The 22,636-nt window shown below is 36.3% G+C and overlaps 1 protein-coding gene across 4 annotated transcripts in view; it reads left to right on the plus strand.

Annotated features, from left to right (window-relative positions):
* lingo2 (leucine rich repeat and Ig domain containing 2) overlaps window positions 1–22,636 on the plus strand; it is a 383,251-nt gene that overhangs the window by 57,285 nt on the left and 303,330 nt on the right. For 3 of the 4 annotated variants that reach the window (XM_079891776.1, XM_079891770.1, XM_079891772.1), the window contains exon 2: window positions 8,171–8,466. The gene's annotated coding sequence lies outside the window, so the exon portion shown is untranslated. Of the gene's footprint in view, window positions 1–7,665; window positions 7,738–8,170; window positions 8,467–22,636 lie in introns of those variants that run through there. The other variant, XM_079891767.1, reaches the window with a different exon arrangement.

The following is a 22,636-nucleotide window of genomic DNA, read 5'->3' on the forward strand; positions in this document are numbered from 1 at the left end:
GTTTTTGGGGCTGTCTAGCTGATGATTCAGATGGTTCAGTGCTGTAAGTGCATGATTAGTGTGTGATGAGCCGCGAGGTCTCCTCCTTCACACTAAAACGGCTTCAGGCTCCCAGATAAAAGCTGCTGTATAAAAGTAATCCATCATCAGCAGACTTTATTACCTGTGAAATGGTTCACGCTGTGTTCTTTTGGCGGTAACTTGCTTTTATGTTCATGCAGAATCAAGAGACAATAAAGGAAAAAGTCTCAGTTGAAGTTGAGAATTTGCATATTTGCACAACTTGAAACATTGAATGTTGTGTGAGATGCTTTTGAGGAAGTATTTTATGAAGCACCATGAATTTTGTATACATGATAGCTACCCGTTTGGAATAACCTTAGTATTTAAAGGGGTCATATCATGAGAAATCAAATTTCCTTTTCAAATTTTTGCTTTTCAAAAACTTCCTTTTCAGTCTAAAAATCTTCAAGGATTTATTGAATCATAGCGAAAACGGCTCATTCTGAACTTTCACAGCTTTCTATAAGGTCACACAGATGAATACACATGACCATTCTCATTAACATGTCGATTTGCTAACCTCGTCATTTGCGTCACTTCTTCAGCCATCTGAAGGATTCCAGGTTAGGTAAGAGTGTCTAAATGGTTGAGAAATGGTCATTGGAAAAAAAATGCATACCAGTAAGATTATTTTAAAGAAATGAATACTTGTATACAGCAAGGATGCATTAAATGATCAATGGTGATAAATGATCATTAAAAGATCAAAAGTGGCAGTGAAGACTTTTACAACGTCACAAAAGATTATTTAAAATAAATTCTGTTCTTTTGAGCTTTCTATTCATCAAAGATAAAATATCACAGTTTCCAGAACAATATTATGCAGCATAACTGTTTTTAACATTTATAATAATAATAAATGTTTCTTGAGCACCAAATCACCATATTTGAATGATTTCTAAAGGAAATACCTCAGTCTCAGTCACCGAATAAATCATCCCAGGTCTAAATGATAACTATTTCCAAATCTCATCAGAGACCGGGTAGCTAGCAAGTCGTAATGAGGTGTGGCTCTTTATAGTGCCTGTAATGGAGGTAGAGTATGTGATTTTTCAGCTGTGCCTGTACATATTGCTCAATAAAGGACTTGTGGGTATCAGCTCCCAGTAGAAGCCACCGTCACCAGATTTTATGATAGTGACTCTTTTTTTTTAAACTAGTGCATGTGCTTTTGGCCATGAAAATAGCCAGGGCTGCCAGTATTTGAAACCATAATCTTGTCTCAGTCGCTACTTTGTCATGTTGTGCTTCCACAATGTGGCAATTGAAATGTTGTGCAGCTGAAATGCTGTTGTGGCAAGGCAAGAGCTGCTCTGACATTTATTGTCTCCGCTCAGGGATACCAATTCTATTTACATATATTTCTACAGCGAGATGGATCTGGAACACTCTTTAAACCTCTAAATTGTTTGTTTTAAAAAAAAATGTTTCTTCACATAACATTTTATAAGCAGGACAAGTTGCAGTAAGACATGTTTCCTTGTAATTAAAACTTGTAAATTAAAAATAATGTCTTTAGCAAGAAGTATCTTAAAGCTGGCTTGTTTTTTTTTGTTGTTTTTGTTTTTTTAGAAAGATTGAGTCTGTAACTTGTGTGGAGATATTTTCAAGCAGTAATCATATTGATAAAGCAAGCTGCAAAATTGTGTGTAAATCCAGTTTTTCAGTGAGCCTCTCTGCCATTTCTGCATGTTACATTGTTACACCAGTAGGTGGCACCAAATAGCTGTAGAAGTGACTCATTGAATTGTTCACTGAAACGATTCGTTCTTAAACATTGATTGATTCAGAAACAGCGCTACTCTGAGTCGTGCTACAGTTGATCGATCAGCAATGGCTTAGTTTGGACCCATTTTGTTTGTATGTGACCTATTTGTAATGATTTTAATCGATTAATAAATTTCAAAAATCAATATGCTAAGTCTGTTGATAACACGATGTTGACGGAAACAAAGAACAGTAGAGCACCCGAATACTTTAGTGAGCGCACAGGCTTGCAACGTGGGACAAATGAAGCTTACCTAAATATCAGGTCCTGTATCAATATTTTTTATAGAAAATATTTTTCCTATTTAAAACTTGACTCTTTTGTTGTTACATTTAACTCTGGGGGAGTTGTAAAATGAGCCTATTTCCCAAAAAAAGTGGAGTATCCCTTTAACAGAAAATATGTTAAAAGAAAATAAACTTAAATAATGTATAATTACCGACATGCGTCTAGCTTTTTTGTACTTTTTAGACACGAGAAGTCCGATTGGTATCTACACATCGTCCTTACCCACCATAGTTTTCATTGGTTGAACTTTCAAATGACGTTGGAAAACACTGTGTCATGATCGGATCCCGGAAGTCCTATAGCTTTAGCCAAGCAGCATGTCATGTCACTCCATTAGGAGACAACCTGCTCCAAATAAAGAAGTGGGATTTATTTTGGTTTAGTAATGTTTTGCGGAGTTACAAAGCAGAAAGTGGTGCAAAAAGCCTCATCTGTATACCGTTTACATGCGCGTCTGTGGTGACTTTTTTATGATTTTGCATCATTAAATTGTGATTAGTTTCGTGAGATTGGCCAAATTTAGTGACTATATGGAGTCCTAGAATATGATTATCAGCCGATGCCGATCGATCGGAGCATCCCTAATATCATTTTTAGTTATAGTTACCGTCCTTGGTGTGAACTGGCCTTTCCAATGAAATTTGTATGAGAACCTTTTCAGCACACATAACAGTAGTAAATGTGACCCACTATGTGTTCATTCACTATTAACTTGTTCCTTGTGATGTATACTATTCTGTGTATAAAAGTAAATGCAAGCTTTGTTTGACAGATCATGATGACTATGAAAGCACAATAGTAGTTTACATTCATTGTCAGTAAAAAGATGTCAGGAAGTAGAAATTCATTAGTAGTAATTCATTAGTCAGTAATTCATTTCTTAAAATAACTTTCTCCTGAACATTCAACCAACATATCTTTCCACTTTTTGTCAGTGATGTAGGCTATTCGCTACCCAAGAATTTCCAGATAGCAGTATGCTATGGATTAATGTTAGGAAATTAGGAAAATTGCTAGGAAACTAGCAGTTAGTTCAGTGTGTATGCTAAATGTTCTCATTTATAAAAAAATTGTAAACATTTGTTTACGAAAAATTGCACCATGACCAAACCACTTAATGCAGTTTATAGACTCTGTTAAAGTCCCAGCATACCTGCTACTGACCTCAATCTGGACATGAAACCAGATGTTAAAAGTGTAAGACTGATTTTAGCACTTTAGTCAGATCCAATTTATCCTCCCGCACACAAGGAGGAAAAACACAGGGGAGATGGTAGAGAAGCTCAAAGTGGCTTTGAAAAGCACATCAAAAAGGCTCTATCACAAATTCCTAAAATACAATAAGAGGCTTGATTTGCTCGGGCCTTTGAAATATATTTTTTGCATGTTTCATGGAATTTTATTTCAGGTAATACAAACCATGCGCAGACAACGATCAACTCTCGAATGTGACAGTGCTTTTTATATGTAGACTCACTGAACTCAAACTGTCTGTTCTACTCTCAATACAGCCAGTATTTAGTTAGAACAGGTGCAGTTGCAGAGTCAGAAATGAAAAGGCAAATGCATTTCCATAAAATTATTAAAACGGACATGTTTTGATGCCATATCTTAGAATCAACGCTGTATGCATCCAGTGATCCATAAACACATTCATAAATGTTAATGAATGGAATGGAAATGCCTAATAAAATTTCAATTTAACAAAATTGAACAGAAACTGAACTTGTGTACTTTATAAAATGTATAAAACTTTATACAGTGTAATTATGTAATTGGCTTAGTTTTGAGGAAAGGGTTAACACACCCAAATTGAGGGATGGTTGTTTGGTAACTAATAATTGAAACATACAAAATTAATGTATTTACTGGCCATCAGTGTGCTGAGAGAAAATGAGGGGGAATTTGAATGACAACTCCAGCCTATCGTTCTTGTAGAAGCCACACACTCTGTAGTTTGAAGAGGGAGAGCAAATCATATATTCAAAATGAAATCATTAATTCTTAATGGGCTGTAGAACAGAAGTGAAGATCCTTGCATTGCCAATAAAACTCCTGCAAGTGATCTTAAAAACCGAGAAAGCTGCAGAAATCAACATCGTTTAAAATAACAATGGGGTGTTTTCTGAGTAGCATCAGTTTATCTGTGGTAACTAATGCACATGTTGTGTGATGTGGTTATTTACTTTGCATTTGTGTGAAACCTCATGAATGAGGCCGTTGCTATGGCAGCATTCAGTCTTTAGCTTTAAAAGATTTGAGGATGTTGTACATAGTGAGGTTGTATAATGACTCACGCTCCCCTGGCCTCCATTTTCCATTCAAAGTTTCACAAAACGAGCACTGAGTTTGACCCTTCAGCATCCTCATTGTTTTACAGTACAAAGCACCTGCAAAATACACAAAACCAAACAAGTGTGAGTCTCTGCAGGTCAGAGTAATTTGTGTCCAAATGTTTACATGGAGGGCTGTAAGCTTAAATGCTATTGGCTTAGGGGTTTAACGGGAAGTGACAAGTCCAACACTGGAAGAAGAACATTTTTTTTGCTGCCTTACATTAAGTACAATCAACTTGGCTGTATAAGTAATGTCAACTTAAATTACATTAAACTTACTAAAAAGAAATTGTAGAACTTATAAAAAAGTTGTAGATTGCTTATATTATTTTGCTGAGTTGATGTAAAAACATGTTGTCGACTTCATTTCATATCTTTTTCAGTTTTTTATTTTTTTACATTTTTTTACAGTGACAGTTTTGTACCTTGTAGTCATCATCAATGACCAATTCCCTTCTTTCACTGTAAAAATTGCGGTAATGATTTTAAGAAGAAGAAAAACAATTTTATGTATCTTCTTTGGAACTTCATTCTGTCAACTGTCACCGTTGCTGAGGATCATAAACAATCAAAAACATATTACAAAGTTTAATTTGAAGGACACAAATGTCTCATACAAATGTTCATAAGTTGACTTTGTCCATTGTATTGACTGCACATGATACAGAAGCGATAATTTCTTCTGTTTTAATTGTAATGCAGCTATGGTTTACAATTGTTTCTGTAATTTCCCTGCAAATAAAAACGTTCACAGAATTATTTAAAAAGGTAGATTTTATGCTTTTAGATGAGTAAGAACTGTTTAGTAACCTTTTGTAAACCGGCATTAAGCATTTTAGCAAACACATAATTGTATCCATAAAACATGCATTTAGTTGTCAAGGGTTCATGTTCACAAGTCATTTTTTCAAAAAAATAAAACATAAAAAAAAAATTTAATTTCACAAGTCGTTTTTCATCACACTGTCAAAAACAATTTAAAAAAATTACTAAAGCTGCAAGATATAACGCAAAGGAGGCACTACATTTTGTTTGTATTTTAACCACCAGCTTTTGTAACGCATACATGTCTACGATATAACATTTATCAAACCACGTCTTAAGAAATGATATATCTGTATGGTTAGCTTTGATTGGCCAGTGCAATTGCCTGCAAGAAGCAAGTTTGGGAAATGAGAAATACAAACTGGTTAAGAACACTTCAGAAGTACAAAGGGGAAGATGTGCGGTGTGAGATTGCCTAAATATGCAATAACCATCAGGTCCAATTACTATTATATCCGCTAGGTATTAAAAGCAATTCTTGTTGTGCTGGAACTATTACAACATGTTCTGTAGGTCATTGGCTGCTTAATTGACTTGCCTCAGAACAAGGAGAAATCACATAGCTCCCAGCAGTAAAGCTGTTTATGGTTTCCTCTGGATTTCATTGTGGATTCTGGCAGGTTCATTTTGGGATTACTCTCCGGAATGGCCTCGAGATGTAGGGGGATAGGATTGGGATGAAGCACGAGGGAGAAAAGTGATTGAGCAACAGGGCTCAGGTTTGCTGTGAAATAAAGATGGAGAATGTGGCCTTGAAGCGCCACCTCTGTGTTTCCGACATAGGCTGGAGTTCAGCGGTGGGGTGCGAACCGCTGAAATGGCACAGTGACTACAAGAACGTACTAATGGAAAGGGTTTGTACAGCCAGAGGCAGGGGAATAGGGACTCGGGATAAACCACTCCCGCAGCCTTTTAGATCCGTATTAAGACACAGGTTAGATGGTGTTAGGTTTTTATTTCAAGTCGCATTTCTCCCAACCTTTTGCCATCTGGATTGTTCAGACGGATGACAGTGTTATTTCCCCAACCCCATAGTTTTATTTTGTGGCTTTTTGTGTTGGCATCTAAACTTTGCCCCTTGCCAGCTGTCATGCACAGAGAGTTTTGCAAAGATAAGCACAACTATGACTCGCTATGTGGGGTGCAAACCCGCCTGTGCAGCACCCCCAGGACAGACAGCAGATGGTTGATGTAAGAAAACAATGATGGAAGGGCAGGGAGACGGGGGAAGAGCATTTTTGCAGACTTTGGAGGAGAAAGAGCTTACAATGCAACTGCTGGGACAATATCGGCACTGTCTGAATAGCAAAATTCTGGATGTTTTACAAGACAGAACAAACTTGTGTGAGCCAAAACAACCTTCAAAGCGGGTTTTAATATGGTAATCAAACATGTGGATACGTCTTCCCATTTTTCAGTACCAAAGTTTGCGTTTGGTTAGCTGTAATGTGAATTCATAAAATGAAAGGTTTAAAGATGTGCTAAATGCACATTCTGATTGACTTCTTGGTTCAATAAATTTAAAGTTAAAAACTCCATTTGTTGTGGAAAAGTTGAAAAGATAGCATATTTTATCATTTTTGAATTAATGAACATTTATCAAAAAAAGCCCTAGAGCATGACATAATATTCTGTTTCTGTTTTAGTCGTGGTCTCAAAAGTAGTTCTAGCGTGACTGTCTTCATTTTAGCATTGCCTAATGATTTTTGGGTGAAACACAATTTTATAAATGATGCCAAGTTTGATATGATTTGGTATTAGATAACTACTTTGATATGACTTTTGCTCAGTACATGATCAGGGTTATGCACAATTCAAGAATTGGATCCCTTCATTAATGTGAAATGGAACTGAATTGTTGACACAGGATTTGGAATTTAATTTGATTTGGAAAGATGTTTTGAATTCGAATGGAATTTGATTAGAAATTTGTTTGAATGATGTGAAGAACAATTATTTACCTTCATTCATTCATTCACTCACTCACTCACTCACTCACTCACTCACTCACTCACTCACTCACTCGCTTACTCGCTTACTCGCTTACTTATACACACATATATTGCATATACAACCCTGTTGTGTATGTGCCTAAAATGTTAAAATACGGTAGTAGAGGTAACTTTTGGTAAACCTCTCTGTCTGGTTCGTAGTGTCAGTTTTTATAGTCTTTTTTACTGCCTGTCTTTAATTTTTATTAAATGAACCACTTGGCTTCAGTCAGACTCAGTACATATTTATGTAAACGCTATACAGCCTTAGGTACTGAAATCTCTGCACACAGCTAAAAGAGAAGTCTTGTTTCGTTACTGTGTTTATGGTTGCAATGACACACATGCACACACACACACACACACACACACACACACACACACACACACACACACACACACACACACACACACGGGCTACTTGAAAGCTTGCTAATACAGAGGATACAAAAGCACTGGCTGTGAGGTAACCTACGCAGAGTGAAGGTCTATTATAGTTCAAAGAGAATGATACAGAATGGTTTATGAGCCTTGGCTCACAGCCTTTTCCATTACAGCAGATAGCATTGAACTTATTAAAAAGTAGACATGTCATCTCAAGGTTTTGCGCTTGCTTTCGTGTCACTTGGCTTTGGCGGTACTTCCTGTTGCTGAACGGGGTCCAATTTTTGTAATTAGCTTAGAGTCTCTGCTTGTTAAGCTACTGTAATCTAAGATGTTTATTCAGGAACCCTGTGATACAAACATTGTTTTGTGGCTTTTAGTCAACGTCTGTTAACTTTTATGAGTAAACTAGAATATAAATGGCCTCAAAGTTGACTAAATTATCTATTAGCACATATATGCTTTGAAAATGCGTATATCTCTTCTAGAAAATGCATATCTTCTTTCTCTTCTAGAACAAAAATGTTGGTGACTACATCCTGCAACACCTTGATGGATTTATGTAAGGATTCTATTTGAGGACACCATCCCTGATATTCTTTCAACCAAATGGACCTAGCCCTCTGTGTCCATCTGTCAATGAATGACCAACTTCCTGAAAGACAGACAGCAGCTAGCGAGGCAGGAAAAACACCCATGTACTGTCAGCACTTTATTGCACGGAATGCAAAAGGATAAAAAAAGATGATGGCAAGGAAGATGATGGGATTAGGGATCAATGTTTGGAGGTTATTCAACCTATGGAGTTACGGTAAGAGACATTTATTTGGCGGCTTGTATCAACTTTGATCTGTGTATGTTTTGGAATTATAGACAGGTGTTTATAATGGTCCATTTTAATTTCTGACAGTCATTTTAGCAACATACTGCATATCCTAGTATAACTATGAAAGTCTTGTGGCAGTGGGACTTTGTGTCTGGATGTGTATCGGGTGAAGCAGTACTGTTCTCTGTTTCAGAGGCAGTTGCATTTGCCCTTTGTTTTAACTAATTTTTACATCCAGGGGCAATGCAATAGCAGCCTCCCTTATTTCTTCTGATGCCATGTGGCTGTCCCGTTTCCATCCAGATTTCACAGTCTCTGCCTTTTATCTTTCACTATCTGTCCTCAACTGTATCTCTACAGTTGTATCTGTTGAGTCCAGGTAACGTGACATCACAGGTTACTAGTAAGAAAATATATACAAACAGCTTAACTAATAATAAACAGCAGATAAAGAAATGACTCAATCACTATAAAAAAAGGCTTAATATCAAAGTCCTCATTCAACCCCAATGGTGACCAAAGTATTTAAGATATAAATCCAAAAACATTCCCTCTGTAATAATTTCTTCTCATAATCTCCTCCTCTTGAGGTTTTTTTTCCCTTCTCTATACCAATATATTGTAAAACACTGACGTTATGGCCTGCTTGTTTAAAATGAGACGCTATAGGACTACGCATATCTCCGGTGACGGTCCTAATATTACTACAATGTTCGCTAATGCGAGTACGCAATGATTTTACCGACATACCAGGACCACAAGGGCAACGAATGAGATAAATCACATGAGTAGAAGCACAGGTAATGGTACCACGTATCGGAATATTGCGGCCAGTACGTGGATGACTAAAAGAATTGCACTTATGTGTAAAGGCACACTGGACACAATTGCCACACCTGTAATTGCCTGGAGGAAGAGTTGGAATACCTTGTTTTACACGTGAAGGAAATTCAGATTTCACGAAGTCACGAAGGTTGTTTTGACATTTAAATACCAATTTCGGACCTTTCTTAAAAACACCTGATAATTTAGGATCACTTGAAATAATATAATCAAACATTAAAGAACATACATGTTTTTTTAATAGTTTTTTTTAAGAGTTAAAAGATTAAAACATTTTGCTAACATTAGGTCTTATTGTGTTCATCATTCATCAGCATGCATTGATTAATCCCATGGCATGTAGCAAAAAAAAAAAGTTAGTCTGCACCCCCAAGCCTGATTCATTCAAACGGCTGATTCATTCCTTAAGGAAGCATTTTACTGTCTTAATGAGTGAGTCATTGAATAATTGATTCAGCTGATTCATTCGAAAAGCTGATTCATTCAGTAAAGATACACCGTCGTGGGTTGCCTAGAGATGTGAAACAGTGCTGTGGACTTTGTTTGGAACTGGACTTTGTCGCAATTTAGCGAAACAGGCGATTCTAAAATGTAAGTAACTTAATATTAACTTGTTTATTAAACTGTACGTTGTATAAAATCAATGTCACATTTGTAATCATGCTGATATTTGGAGAAAAACGGCACTCTTAGTGTGGTTAACTATATTAAATGAAATACATATAAGACATACAGGGGCATTTTTGCCTCTTATCTTGAATCTGGGGGCATTTTAAATGCATTTTAATAGACTAAATCACGTAGTAAAAGCGTGCGCTCTAAATGTGCACGCGCGCTAGTCTCTATTAGACTACATCACGTACAGTAGGCCTAGTGTCTATGCGTGCACTCAATGGGTGTTTTCGTTTGGTTTTTGTAATGTGAGAGACGTACTCATTAATGTCAGACCGTTAAATCAACCATTACGATATCATAGACGATATATATTGCACACCCCTACAGCACTGACCCGATCGGGCAAGTGACAGTTCCTTCAACTGTCCCGAGCGTCGTTCACACTGGCCCCGGGCCATTGGGCAGTCCTTCCTTATAGTTGAGCACTGCCTTGACCGACAGCTTCATATCCACTTTAACTAATTAAGACAAAATATTATTGAATTTTGTTCCATTTATTGGTTACTTACTAACATGAAAATGATTATCTGCTTTTCTACCCATAATTTTGATAAATGCATCTCTACTTTTTAGTCTAAAATGTTTGATCCTAATTTTATATAATTGAGAAAATCCTGTTATTTCTTCCTCAAAACCTTTTATATGTGCCTGTCTTTGAAAGCAGATTGTTAAAAAATTGTTGAACTCTGACCCTGAAAATGTATTAAATTTGACTGGCACCTGAGATTTATTTATTTATTGATTGATTGGCATTCCAAGTTTGTATGCAGTATGCATCAGATGGTAAATGAACGAACCGTGGGTGTGCCATCTGAGGCTGAGGTGACTCTCCCTCCCACGATCAGAGCACCATACAGGCAAAACAAAGAGCTCTGCTGACAACAACCACAACCTCAATCATATCATTCCGGCTGTATCTTATTTACAGCACACAACACTTCTCTCTGCTGACACATAATCTTTGTTGAATGATTAAAAATGCTAAGTGAAAACCTCAGAGGACATACAGAAACTCTTCCACAGCTAGAGCAGGATTATCAATTACTTTGAAACTCATGGTTGATCAACGTCCATTACCTTTTATTCCAGTGAAGCTCATTGACCGGCTTGTCTTATTTAAAGAGTGCTAACAGTAAGACGATCAATCTCAGTGTAGTTAGTCTGTCTCTTGTGGCACAGATGCATTGGAAATAATATGTTGGGAAATTCTGTTCTACAACAAACTTTTCCAACTCGCGGCCCACACAACAAAACCGTTTCCGCGGCAAACTGTAAGAATTTTCGCGGACCTAACTATTTGTGTTGAGTTGGTAAACGAGGACTTGGGAACGGAGACTAACACAGTTGCTACATTGCTCATCGCTGCAAAAGCATGCTGTAAATAGAAACATTTGACGCTCTCCAGAGCACAAACACAAATAGGGTTTGCCAAATCTGTTTTGCCAATAATCTATTATTACAGCTTCAACTGATGGTTCTCTTGTTTTCATTGTTCTTGTTGAACAATGTTCTTGTTTCTTGTTCTCTGCACCACAGAGGAACAGGGTCTGACCGAGCCTCAAGAGTCTCTTGCACATAACAATTAGACTTTATTAACTAAAATCTTTGTGACTCACCTAATGTAAAGTTTGGTGTTGTTTAGCACTGTTTAACTTTTTCATTCTGGTGTTTTTCAGGTGCTTTATAGTGATGTCTCTGTACACTGCTCACAAAGTGTGAATAGCATGCTCACAGTTCTTCACAGGGAATCAATGGATATTTTAAAACCATACAGCTAAGCTGGGGAAAGTTAATTTAATACTTCCAAAAATATCCAGATCCCAATGGGATGTGAGTAATTGGCTTGTTCTGTCATGTTAGAGAACATTGCACATGCTGCAAACATGTTTACAAGTATGTCTTTATTACAGATTTTTTTGCCATTTTTAATGAATGTGTTTGCTGTGTCAAAAAGCACATTTGCAAAGGGGGCATGGGAAAGATGATCAGTGTCTTATCAGTGTTGGAGAATCTTTTGTGGCTCTGTTGTGTTACATCGCAGATCATTATAAACTAGTCTTACTAAACTAATAAGTTGGCAGTGGAGTCATTGCTCTTTTTTTTGTGTGTGTGCAAAATGGTGTGGATCAGTGTACCACCAGTTCAGAGGGTTCAATTCCTGTTCAGATCAAATGACAATATTTGTAGCATAATGTCAATTACCAGACAATATTTTTGACTTGTCATTTAATTATTATTATTATTATTTTTTTTTTGTCTTTAAAATAAAGGACAGGCAATGTTAGAATATTAAAATGCATAATTTAGACAGCTTTACATGTCAAATAATACATTTAAAGTATTTTTTGATGAAATGATATTCTTCAATAAATATTTGAGCATCACTTTAAATAGTTTAAACCCTCTGGATACAATTTACTTTCATTGTATGTACCTCACTCTAACCATGATTTATAATTTGGGGGAAAAATAAAGGTGCAATTTGAAATAATTTACTGCAATGATCTTTCCAACTGAATTTAACATGAACGAAACTTTTAACAGAAAATGTTTTTAATTCCTTTGGCTAAGTGGTAAAGGTATTGGGTTTGGCTAAATTCTAAAGAAACCAACTTAGTCAGGGTGCTTGCAGCACTAGAAATGGAAAGGCTTACATTTAAAAAAAACCCACACAATTCTTATAGTTAATTAAATAAAATAAGTCTGTATCATTTATTGTGCCAATGAATGCATTTACAAAAAGTACCATGCATTACCAATATTTTGTCGGACATATTATATGGTATTGCCATGGTATATTTCAAAGTAGGCCTACTAGATTATATGACCTGAAACACCATGGTACTGCCACAGTACTTTTCTGATAGGATAATTAATCTAGAAAGTACTCTATCAGTCTTTTTAAATTTATTTAATTTTATTGATTTAATTAAACTTTTTAGGTTGCTAACATTGCTTTGATGAGTTCCGTTTACATAATAATGTTCTGATCTGAATCACAAAATTGTGGTGAATTTAAAATATCAATTCTCCCAGTTTCGGACGACAATCAGTTTTGTCATAATTACAAGGGGGTGGGTTTGAGAACTGCTGACCTACAATATAATATGTTGGCAAAAAGTTATATTCACGTTTTGTTCTCTGAAATATAAGCATTGCTTGGCTTAAGAAAGCTCAATGAGTTTCTTTTCTGCTTCACCAAGACAGTATGGAAGCCTCTGTGTGCATTAACATTTATCACTTCTGAAGTGCCCACACATCGTCTTCCTCACATTAAATCATACTATCAGTCCCTTTCCATTAACCCGGGTGCATGGATATTAACCTGGTATATAAATACACATCTCCACAATGCCAAAATATATTACACCACCACAAAGCACAAGTTAAAATGGATCTCAGCAAGGCCTTTGTTTTGTGAAATTTATGAGTGCCATTATAAAAAAACATCAGCCTGCTAAGATAAGTCCTGATTGAACAGGAGAAAATAATGCTTGGAGGGGTGGAATGAGCTCACTGGAAACATGCATTTCATCTTGTGCCATGCAAATCAATGGGGCCCAGCAGGGACCTGTACGCAAGAGCCTTTATTCACTCTACTTGAACTCGCAGCACAGCCACAAGTGAGCTAACATCTTAATTCAGTGTGTTAGCCATGCTGGTGGATATCAGGTAATATTTCCGTACTTGTCCGTTCAAAAAAAGAAAAGGAAAAAGTGTGCCTGTAGTCAGTTTCATTATGATATGTGAGTCAGAAGGGAGTAAGGAAGAATAACAGAGCATACTGTGTGAGGTGCATTCATCTGCGACACGTCACAGTGTTCCTCAAATCAACTCTGCATACACTGATGGAAACAGCGGCATCAATGTAATGCTAAAGCACAGATCGCAAACTGATGTCTAAAAGCATCATGCTAACACATGTGATCTAAACACTTACTATCACAAAACATTATAGTTTTGTTGAGTAGGCCTATGTGTTTCTTAAGAGAACGTTTCTGACTGAAACGTAATTTGTTACTCAAGCTGAACCCTGTTTGTTCAATGTGCAACCTTATTTGACATCTGGTACTGAGTGTTAAAATCGAAGGGGAACTGAAAGCAGGATAGATTGAGGTTGATTAATTGGGTCAAAGTTTGTGATATTGACTGGATTGGCTTATGCAGAGATGCAGAAAGTGATCACCAATGCAGTGGTATTATTTAATTACACCTGCCAAAAGGAATTATTGATCTTTTAATTATTTTCTAGACGGGAAGGTACTAAGACACCCTCTGCAAAACAAAGTGATCATCATCATCATAATCAATATATGCAATCTAGATAGATGATTAAACAAAAATGCTGTTAGCTCAGAGCTGTATTATGGCTCTGGTATCCTCATTTTCTTTTTTTATATTTATTTTTTCCCCCAATTATAATATATGCATTAATTTCAGATTCACCATGCAGTGGAGGCTTGTAAAGATACAAGCATGTTGTATACGAGCTGCTGTACTTTTTTTTTTCTCCAATCATTTAACAAACACATTGATTGCTTCGGAACTCGTTTAATTTGACTCAAGGCCCTGAATGCTTTCAGATGTGTAATTTAGTCCATATTTGTAATAAAATCCTTCTGTTCTTTTCTTCCATATTACCCGTTGCATTAACCTTGAGAAATCTTAAGCTCCTAGCTGACGTACCTTAAGGGGAAATTCATAAAGAGGAGCAAATGATTAAAACCTTTAGAGTTACATTACAATAATTGTTCCCAGGGTAACTTGGAAAAAAAAAAAATAGATAAAATAATAGATTTTTGGATGTGAAATGTAAAATGCACAGTAATAATTCTTTTTCTTAACGTTCTGCATGGCTGTTACCTGTCACATGGGGGAGATAAAAGACAACCTCCATTTCCTATGCGTTCTCACCTCATATACCTTCTGCTATACCTTCTCAAAACGGTTGTAAAATGTAGGGCACATATTTAGACTCTGCTTGAAGAAACCGTTTCTACCTAGAATTGCTTCTCGCCTCAGAGGGAGAGGCTGAGGAGCAGCAAATGGAGGTTGTGCACCTTTTAGTGACATCCACTCTGTGGAATTTCAAAGGAATCGCCTGCGTGGCTATGCTAACGCTGTTTCTGATCAGGAAAGTTCTGACGAAGCATATCTGAAAATTAAAGCATTCCACTTCTACACTGTCAGCATAAACTGCAAACCTCAATCAACTGTTTGAATAATTCCACTGCACATCTTTCTCACAGATTTTAACCTCCTATTAGGAAAGGTCAGCCTGTGCTCCTCACTAGATAAAGAATTATGGACCTTACTCCACATTCAAGACCCATAATTCCATATTGGCACATTATTACCTGATTGGAGGTAATTAGGCTCAGTACAGTTAAAGGTATAGTTTATCCAAAAAGTGGTGTTTTTGTGTGAGTGTGTGTGTCTTTCTTTTTCCGTTCAGATCATTCTTCCTGGCCACTGTTGCCTTTGGCTTGCTTAGTTGGGGACACTTATTATAATTGACTTGACTGCACTGACACTATTGGATGAGAACTGAACTGATCTGGATGATGGCATCACTGTTTTCACCAAAGCTGAATTGAACTAATTTCACAATTGATAAACTTTACCCAGTTATTGAACTGAAATGATCAATGCTGAACTGACTTCTGCTGAACAATGACACTATTGTCTTTTTAGAGTTCTGTTTCATTGATCATTATTTTCCTGTTTTTTACTGTAAAGCTGCTTTGAAACAATCTGTATTGTATAAAGTACTTTATAAATAAAGCTGACTTGACTTGACAACTTTATAAAGTCATACAGGTTTCAAACGACAATGAGGCGGAGTAAATAATGACAGAATTTAAATTTGTGTATGAACTATCCCTTTAAACACAGCTTTTTCTGTACGTAGTATTGCATCTTTGTACACAATCTGATATGCAGCATGGTTTTAGAGCTGAACTCGCCAGTGTAAAGCAGTCTACACTAATTTATTGCATGCAGTAGGGATGCACCAGAGAGTCTCTACTTTTCTCCTTTTAAAGGAGTTTGACTTGATCTGCAAGCAAAATCCACTGCTGCTAAGTGCAAATTTACTTAGTTTTTTTCAAAAACTTAGTTACTTAGTAACGCAACCAATTCCGTGATCTTGTGATCATGTTAGACTGTAAACTAACGAGTTCCGATATTTGAGATGAGGTTTGTAAATTCATACTGTAGATACACCAGTCAGGTAGCTTCAGATGTCCATCCATCCATCCATCCATCCATCCATCCATCCATCCATCCATCCATCCATCCATCCATCCATCCATCCATCCATCCATCCATCCATCCATCCATCCATCCATCCATCCATCCATCCATCCATCCATCCATCCATCCATCCATCCATCCATCCATCCATCCATCCATCCATCCATCCATCCATCCATCCATCCATCCATCCGCCAAGGCATGCTCTATGCTTCATAAGGTTGTACTTGTGATCAAACTTTTTTTCGAGTTTTAATTGATCTAGCTGCTCATTTTTGGCAGACTAAAATGAATGCTTGTCCGTTACAACACTTGTTTATGTCTTGTCCTCTTTGGAAGTGAAAAAAGTTGATGTTTTGGTTGAAACAAAGTTGAAAGTTGAGGCATCAGATTTTAAATGCTCTTGCTGAATGTATAAATGAGGTATCCCATGGAGTTTTTCACTGTGCTTTAGTGCGCACAGCACAGAATCTTTCACAAGCAGACTGATCACACAATTGGTAAAGAAAAACAGCAGGAAAGACGGAGTTAAAATAAGCAAGTAGCCTATAACAAAAGACAAGCTGACCCAAAAATACATGAATTCGCTTTCTCTGAATTTAACCTTTCAGTTGTTGTTTTTATGTATCTCCTGAAGGAGAGCATAATGAAGGCATGATGTTTTATGTGTGTAGACCACCATGTTTTACATGATCATCTCATTAAAGGAGCTTTATCATTAAAGGGGATTGCTTCATTTGGCAACAGCTGACTGATCATTACTTCAATGACATTGCTGATGCTTTCCATCTGGTCTTCCACAACCTGCAGGTAGAGTTGTACTGATGTCCTCAAGAGAAAGTTTGAAGATCTGATTTCTTGAGATATAACAGAAACACTATTTTAAGTACATTCTGACATTAAAGAATTTCAGACATTGATTTATTTCTATACTTCAGACAGGTACTTTAAAGGGATGTTCATATTATACGATTTTTTTTTTTCTTTTTCTGATTGCTGGGAGTGTGACAGGGAATATGTACTTGAGAGATCAAGATAGATTAAGTCTCTGTTGTTGCCGTTAATGTTAATGCAGTTAATGCAAGCAGTAGGTTTATTGGCATCATGCGGTACAGAGGAACTGTACCATTGCCTCGAGAGCATATGTAAGAGTGGGTCTATCTTTGACTTGTCCGTTTCGGAAATTTATGAGCCCATCTGCAGCCAGTAAACTTCTTTTGTAAAATAGGTCACATAATACATGATACCATTTGTGAGAGAGACACACACTTATCTTCCTCCTTTTGCCTAGAAGTCACCTATTCTACAGTGAGTTTGGATGTAAAACTTTCAGTTATATATTTTTGTTTGCAATGGTTTTTCTTCTCCTTTATTATTTTGTCCTTTTTTCTGCATTACAATACCTTTTCATAGATGTCAACAGTCTTAAAAAACTCTAGATACATTGACGTAAAATGTATACTAGAAGTAGTTTTTAACTAGTTTTATGGAAAACAGTTGTTTCTTATATACCCAATATATGCATGAATTTTTTTGTCTACAAATTAAAATTAAAATGAATATAAAATATCAACTTAATGTATGAATGTGAATTTGGGTATTTTGACATTTATTTATGTACAGATCACATGCAAGTCTTTATTTCTCATCATTAAGGGTGTTCCGATTGATCGGGTGCTGATCGTTATCAGCTGATAATAGCTTTATATAGTTTGATCTAGGGGTGGTGGGCGATATGACCAAAATTTTACATAACAATCGCAATATAAGTATTTTTGCTTAAAATAAGGTTATGATATCAAAAGTTTTGGTACCATTGAAATTTCATAATTCTTGTCACTATTTTTAATATCACAAAAAAACTAATACTAGACTAAAAAACCTCTCAAGCTTACTGAAGACAAGTAAACAGTGATAAAGAAAGAACAAAGAAACTAGGCTAATTACAAGCAGGAAAACAATCTACAATAGAACAAACACAAATGAAATCGACCCACCTGAAAAATGTCAAGCACTAGAAATAATACATAATTGTATAAAGTAATCAAATGTATACAGTAAATGTCATTTATTCTTATTAAAGTTACAAAAGTTATTCAGTCAGTTATTTTCTTTTTTGTTGCTGTTGTTTGATTAACATTAATAACGACAGCAGGTAAATGTGGATGCTCTCACTTTAAGACTGACTGCACGGATCCAATATACGTTTGCATTTTCTTTCTCAACTGTTTACGTTCACTAAATATATTGTGTTTACTTGCAAAGACATGATCACTTCTTTTTTTAAATTCGCACACAGGAACCGATAAGCGGAATCGTAATGCACACGTTTTTGTCATCACCGGTTCTTGGAAATTTGGAACCTGTTCTAAAAGGGAACCGGTTCTCGATACCCATCCCTAAATCGAATAATACATCACTTCTTCCAAAACTGCAAGAGGCTCAACTGAAAAATATGATCTGATGATATTTCTCAAGCTTTGCACTGCAGTCAAAACACACTCAGTAAGACTAGTATGACCTTGACTGAGGGCTTATTACATATTAGAGTTTAAAAAAATTGTTTTTTTTTAAACTGGCTATAATAACCTCCCTGCATATGAACGCTAAATGCCAAGGGCATGTTGAGACTCGAGCCAGGCTAATACTTGGGAATTTTATTAAATTTTATCTAAATTTTATTTGGGTCACCCTGACAGGGTTGTGTGACATTCAGAATTTAATTTGGGGTAGTAAACACATAGCCTAATAAAATAATTGATGTTTTACAATTTAATTTATTTAGACACACATATTCAAAAAGTTTGGGGTCGGTAAAATTTTGAATGTTTTTGAGAGAAGTCTCTTATGCTCACCAAGGCTGCATTTATTTCATGAAAATTACAGTTAAATAGAAATATTATTAGAAATCATTTTTATTGTAATACATTTTAAGCTAATTTATTTCTGTGATGGCAACACTGACTTTTCAGCAGTCATAGACCTTATTCAGAGCAGCACCATGACAGGTATGAAAGCGAGGCTGTGAGGGATGGGCTTACCATGTTTTCAATGGCATCCGCTGTAAAGAGCTCCTAGATCACTTAATTCTCATATTGCTCATATTGTCTGGGATTTTTTGTTTACTGAAATTTCTCATAACAGTTCAACCCACTGAAGAGATGTATGTCCATCTTACTTTCATTCCCTTTTAAAATCAAAGGTGGCGCTGCTGTGAATAAAGTCCATTACTCCAGTTTTCAGTGTTGCATAATCCTTCAGAAATCCTTCTAATATGCTGATTTGCTGCTCAAGAAACTTTTCTTATCATCATCATCATCATCAATGTTGAAAACAGTTGTGCTGCTTAATACTTTTGTGGAAACCTGATGTTTTTACTGTCAGTTTTGATCAATTTAATGCAACCATAAGTATAAAAGGTAAAAAAAAAAAAAAAAAAAACTTGCTAACCCCAAACTTTTGAACAGTAATGTGTGTGTGTATATTTATATTTATGTATATATATATGTGTGTGTGTGTGTATATATGTATGTATGTATGTGCATGTTTCGCGACAGTTTCAAAGTGAAATGTCCCGTGAGTGGCGCAGAGCCTAGTTTTTTACAGAACAGATGAACGTGAATATGGCAATGTTTTATGACGTTGGAGTTTGTATGCATCACTGCAGTTCTAAGTTTTAAAGTTATGTACACCTACTAAACCCTAAACCTACCCGATAGTGTTACAAAAGCAAATGCGACATAAAAACGCAATCTTAAAGGACAAGTTCGGTATTTTACACATAAAGCCCTGTTTACAGATCGTTTCTGATGAAATAGAACGGTTAAGATTAAACTTTTGACAGATGCTGCTGTCGCGAGAATTTTAGGTTTATTTCGCTTTCCCCTCCCCCCTCAAGAATGGTAGTCTATGTGCACTGGAACAATCCTTCCTAAAACGCATTAAACTTTCATTTAAAAAGAGATGAAACTCACCGAGTGGTCAGGGGTGTTCACTGATATGCTCATACAAAAATCGCTGCAAAAGATGCTTTCCAACAGGTTTTATCATAGTTTTTGTCCAACTCCATTGACTTGCATTGAATGTGCTGTGTGAGGTACGGTATTACTCCGCCGCTTCTTCTTCTGCTTCTTCTGTGTATTCAGTGAAATGCCAGTGGTTTGCTTGCAATTGGCAAATGTGCATTATCGCCACCAACTGGGCTGGAGTGTCTATTATTCAAGCTCTCAACGGAAGAATCTACGGGTGTGAGACGTTTGGAAAAATAGATCCACAGTTTTACAACGAATGGTAAAACACCTGTTGGAAAGCATCTTTTGCAGCGATTTTTGTATGAGCATATCAGTGAACACCCCTGACCACTCGGTGAGTTTCATCTCTTTTTAAATGAAAGTTTAATGCGTTTTAGGAAGGATTGTTCCAGTGCACATAGACTACCATTCTTGAGGGGGGGTGGGAAGCGAAATAAACCTAAAATTCTTGCGACAGCAGCATCTGTCAAAAGTTTAATCTTAACCGTTCTATTTCATCAGAAACGATCTGTAAACAGGGCTTTATGTGTAAAATACCGAACTTGTCCTTTAACCATGGCATTTTAGCTTGTTTTTGAGCTATTTTATCTTGACTCGTCTTTCACGGGATTCATACCTGAGATCTTTGCGTCACAAGTACAATTCTGTACCAGCTGAGCTATCGAGCAAACTTTACTGACGTACGTAACGTGCATATGGAGCTGGTTAATTGGTGCAAACTCCAAAATATATTAATTTTCAAATCATGCACTATGGTAAAAAGTGTTTTGAGGTCATATCAAAATTTTGAATGTTTTTGAGAGAAGTCTCTTATGCTCACCAAGGCTGCATTTATTTCATGAAAATTACAGTTAAATAGAAATATTATTAGAAATCATTTTTATTGTAATACATTTTAAGCTAATTTATTTCTGTGATGGCAACACTGACTTTTCAGCAGTCATAGACCTTATTCAGAGCAGCACCATGACAGGTATGAAAGCGAGGCTGTGAGGGATGGGCTTACCATGTTTTCAATGGCATCCGCTGTAAAGAGCTCCTAGATCACTTAATTCTCATATTGCTCATATTGTCTGGGATTTTTTGTTTACTGAAATTTCTCATAACAGTTCAACCCACTGAAGAGATGTATGTCCATCTTACTTTCATTCCCTTTTAAAATCAAAGGTGGCGCTGCTGTGAATAAAGTCCATTACTCCAGTTTTCAGTGTTGCATAATCCTTCAGAAATCCTTCTAATATGCTGATTTGCTGCTCAAGAAACTTTTCTTATCATCATCATCATCATCAATGTTGAAAACAGTTGTGCTGCTTAATACTTTTGTGGAAACCTGATGTTTTTACTGTCAGTTTTGATCAATTTAATGCAACCATAAGTATAAAAGGTAAAAAAATAAATAAAAAAACTTGCTAACCCCAAACTTTTGAACAGTAATGTGTGTGTGTATATTTATATTTATGTATATATATATGTGTGTGTGTGTGTATATATGTATGTATGTATGTGCATGTTTCGCGACAGTTTCAAAGTGAAATGTCCCGTGAGTGGCGCAGAGCCTAGTTTTTTACAGAACAGATGAACGTGAATATGGCAATGTTTTATGACGTTGGAGTTTGTATGCATCACTGCAGTTCTAAGTTTTAAAGTTATGTACACCTACTAAACCCTAAACCTACCCGATAGTGTTACAAAAGCAAATGCGACATAAAAACGCAATCTTTAACCATGGCATTTTAGCTTGTTTTTGAGCTATTTTATCTTGACTCGTCTTTCACGGGATTCATACCTGAGATCTTTGCGTCACAAGTACAATTCTGTACCAGCTGAGCTATCGAGCAAACTTTACTGACGTACGTAACGTGCATATGGAGCTGGTTAATTGGGGCAAACTCCAAAATATATTAATTTTCAAATCATGCACTATGGTAAAAAGTGTTTTGAGGTCATATCATAATTGTGCTTGTGAAAACAAGTGTTTACTAATCCATAATCTGTCAAAATTTTGTGAAACGATTAAAAGTGCTTGCTGTTTTACTGCCTCTAGTGTTCATTGCTGTTAGAAACTGCAGTCATATGTACGTATTTTACGTTTTCCAAAAATGTTGCCACATTTACGTTGTGTTGCTATTCTGCACTCTGTATCCCACAAGTTTTGTGTACAACCATCGATTACAGAACTTTTGCTTTGTTTTTAAGACCTTTTTTATCCACTAGCAGATGCAGTGAGTGCCTACATCTGTGCAACTGACAGCTTGGCTGTTAACTTCCTCTCCCACCAGAAACCGAGGAAACAATAGGGAATAAATAAAGCCTCCGTGGAGCTCCCACAAAACAAGATGAAACCTAAAAAG

The sequence above is a fragment of the Squalius cephalus genome (genome assembly GCF_949319135.1).
Source record: "Squalius cephalus genome assembly, chromosome: 14".
Taxonomy (NCBI): domain Eukaryota; kingdom Metazoa; phylum Chordata; class Actinopteri; order Cypriniformes; family Leuciscidae; genus Squalius; species Squalius cephalus.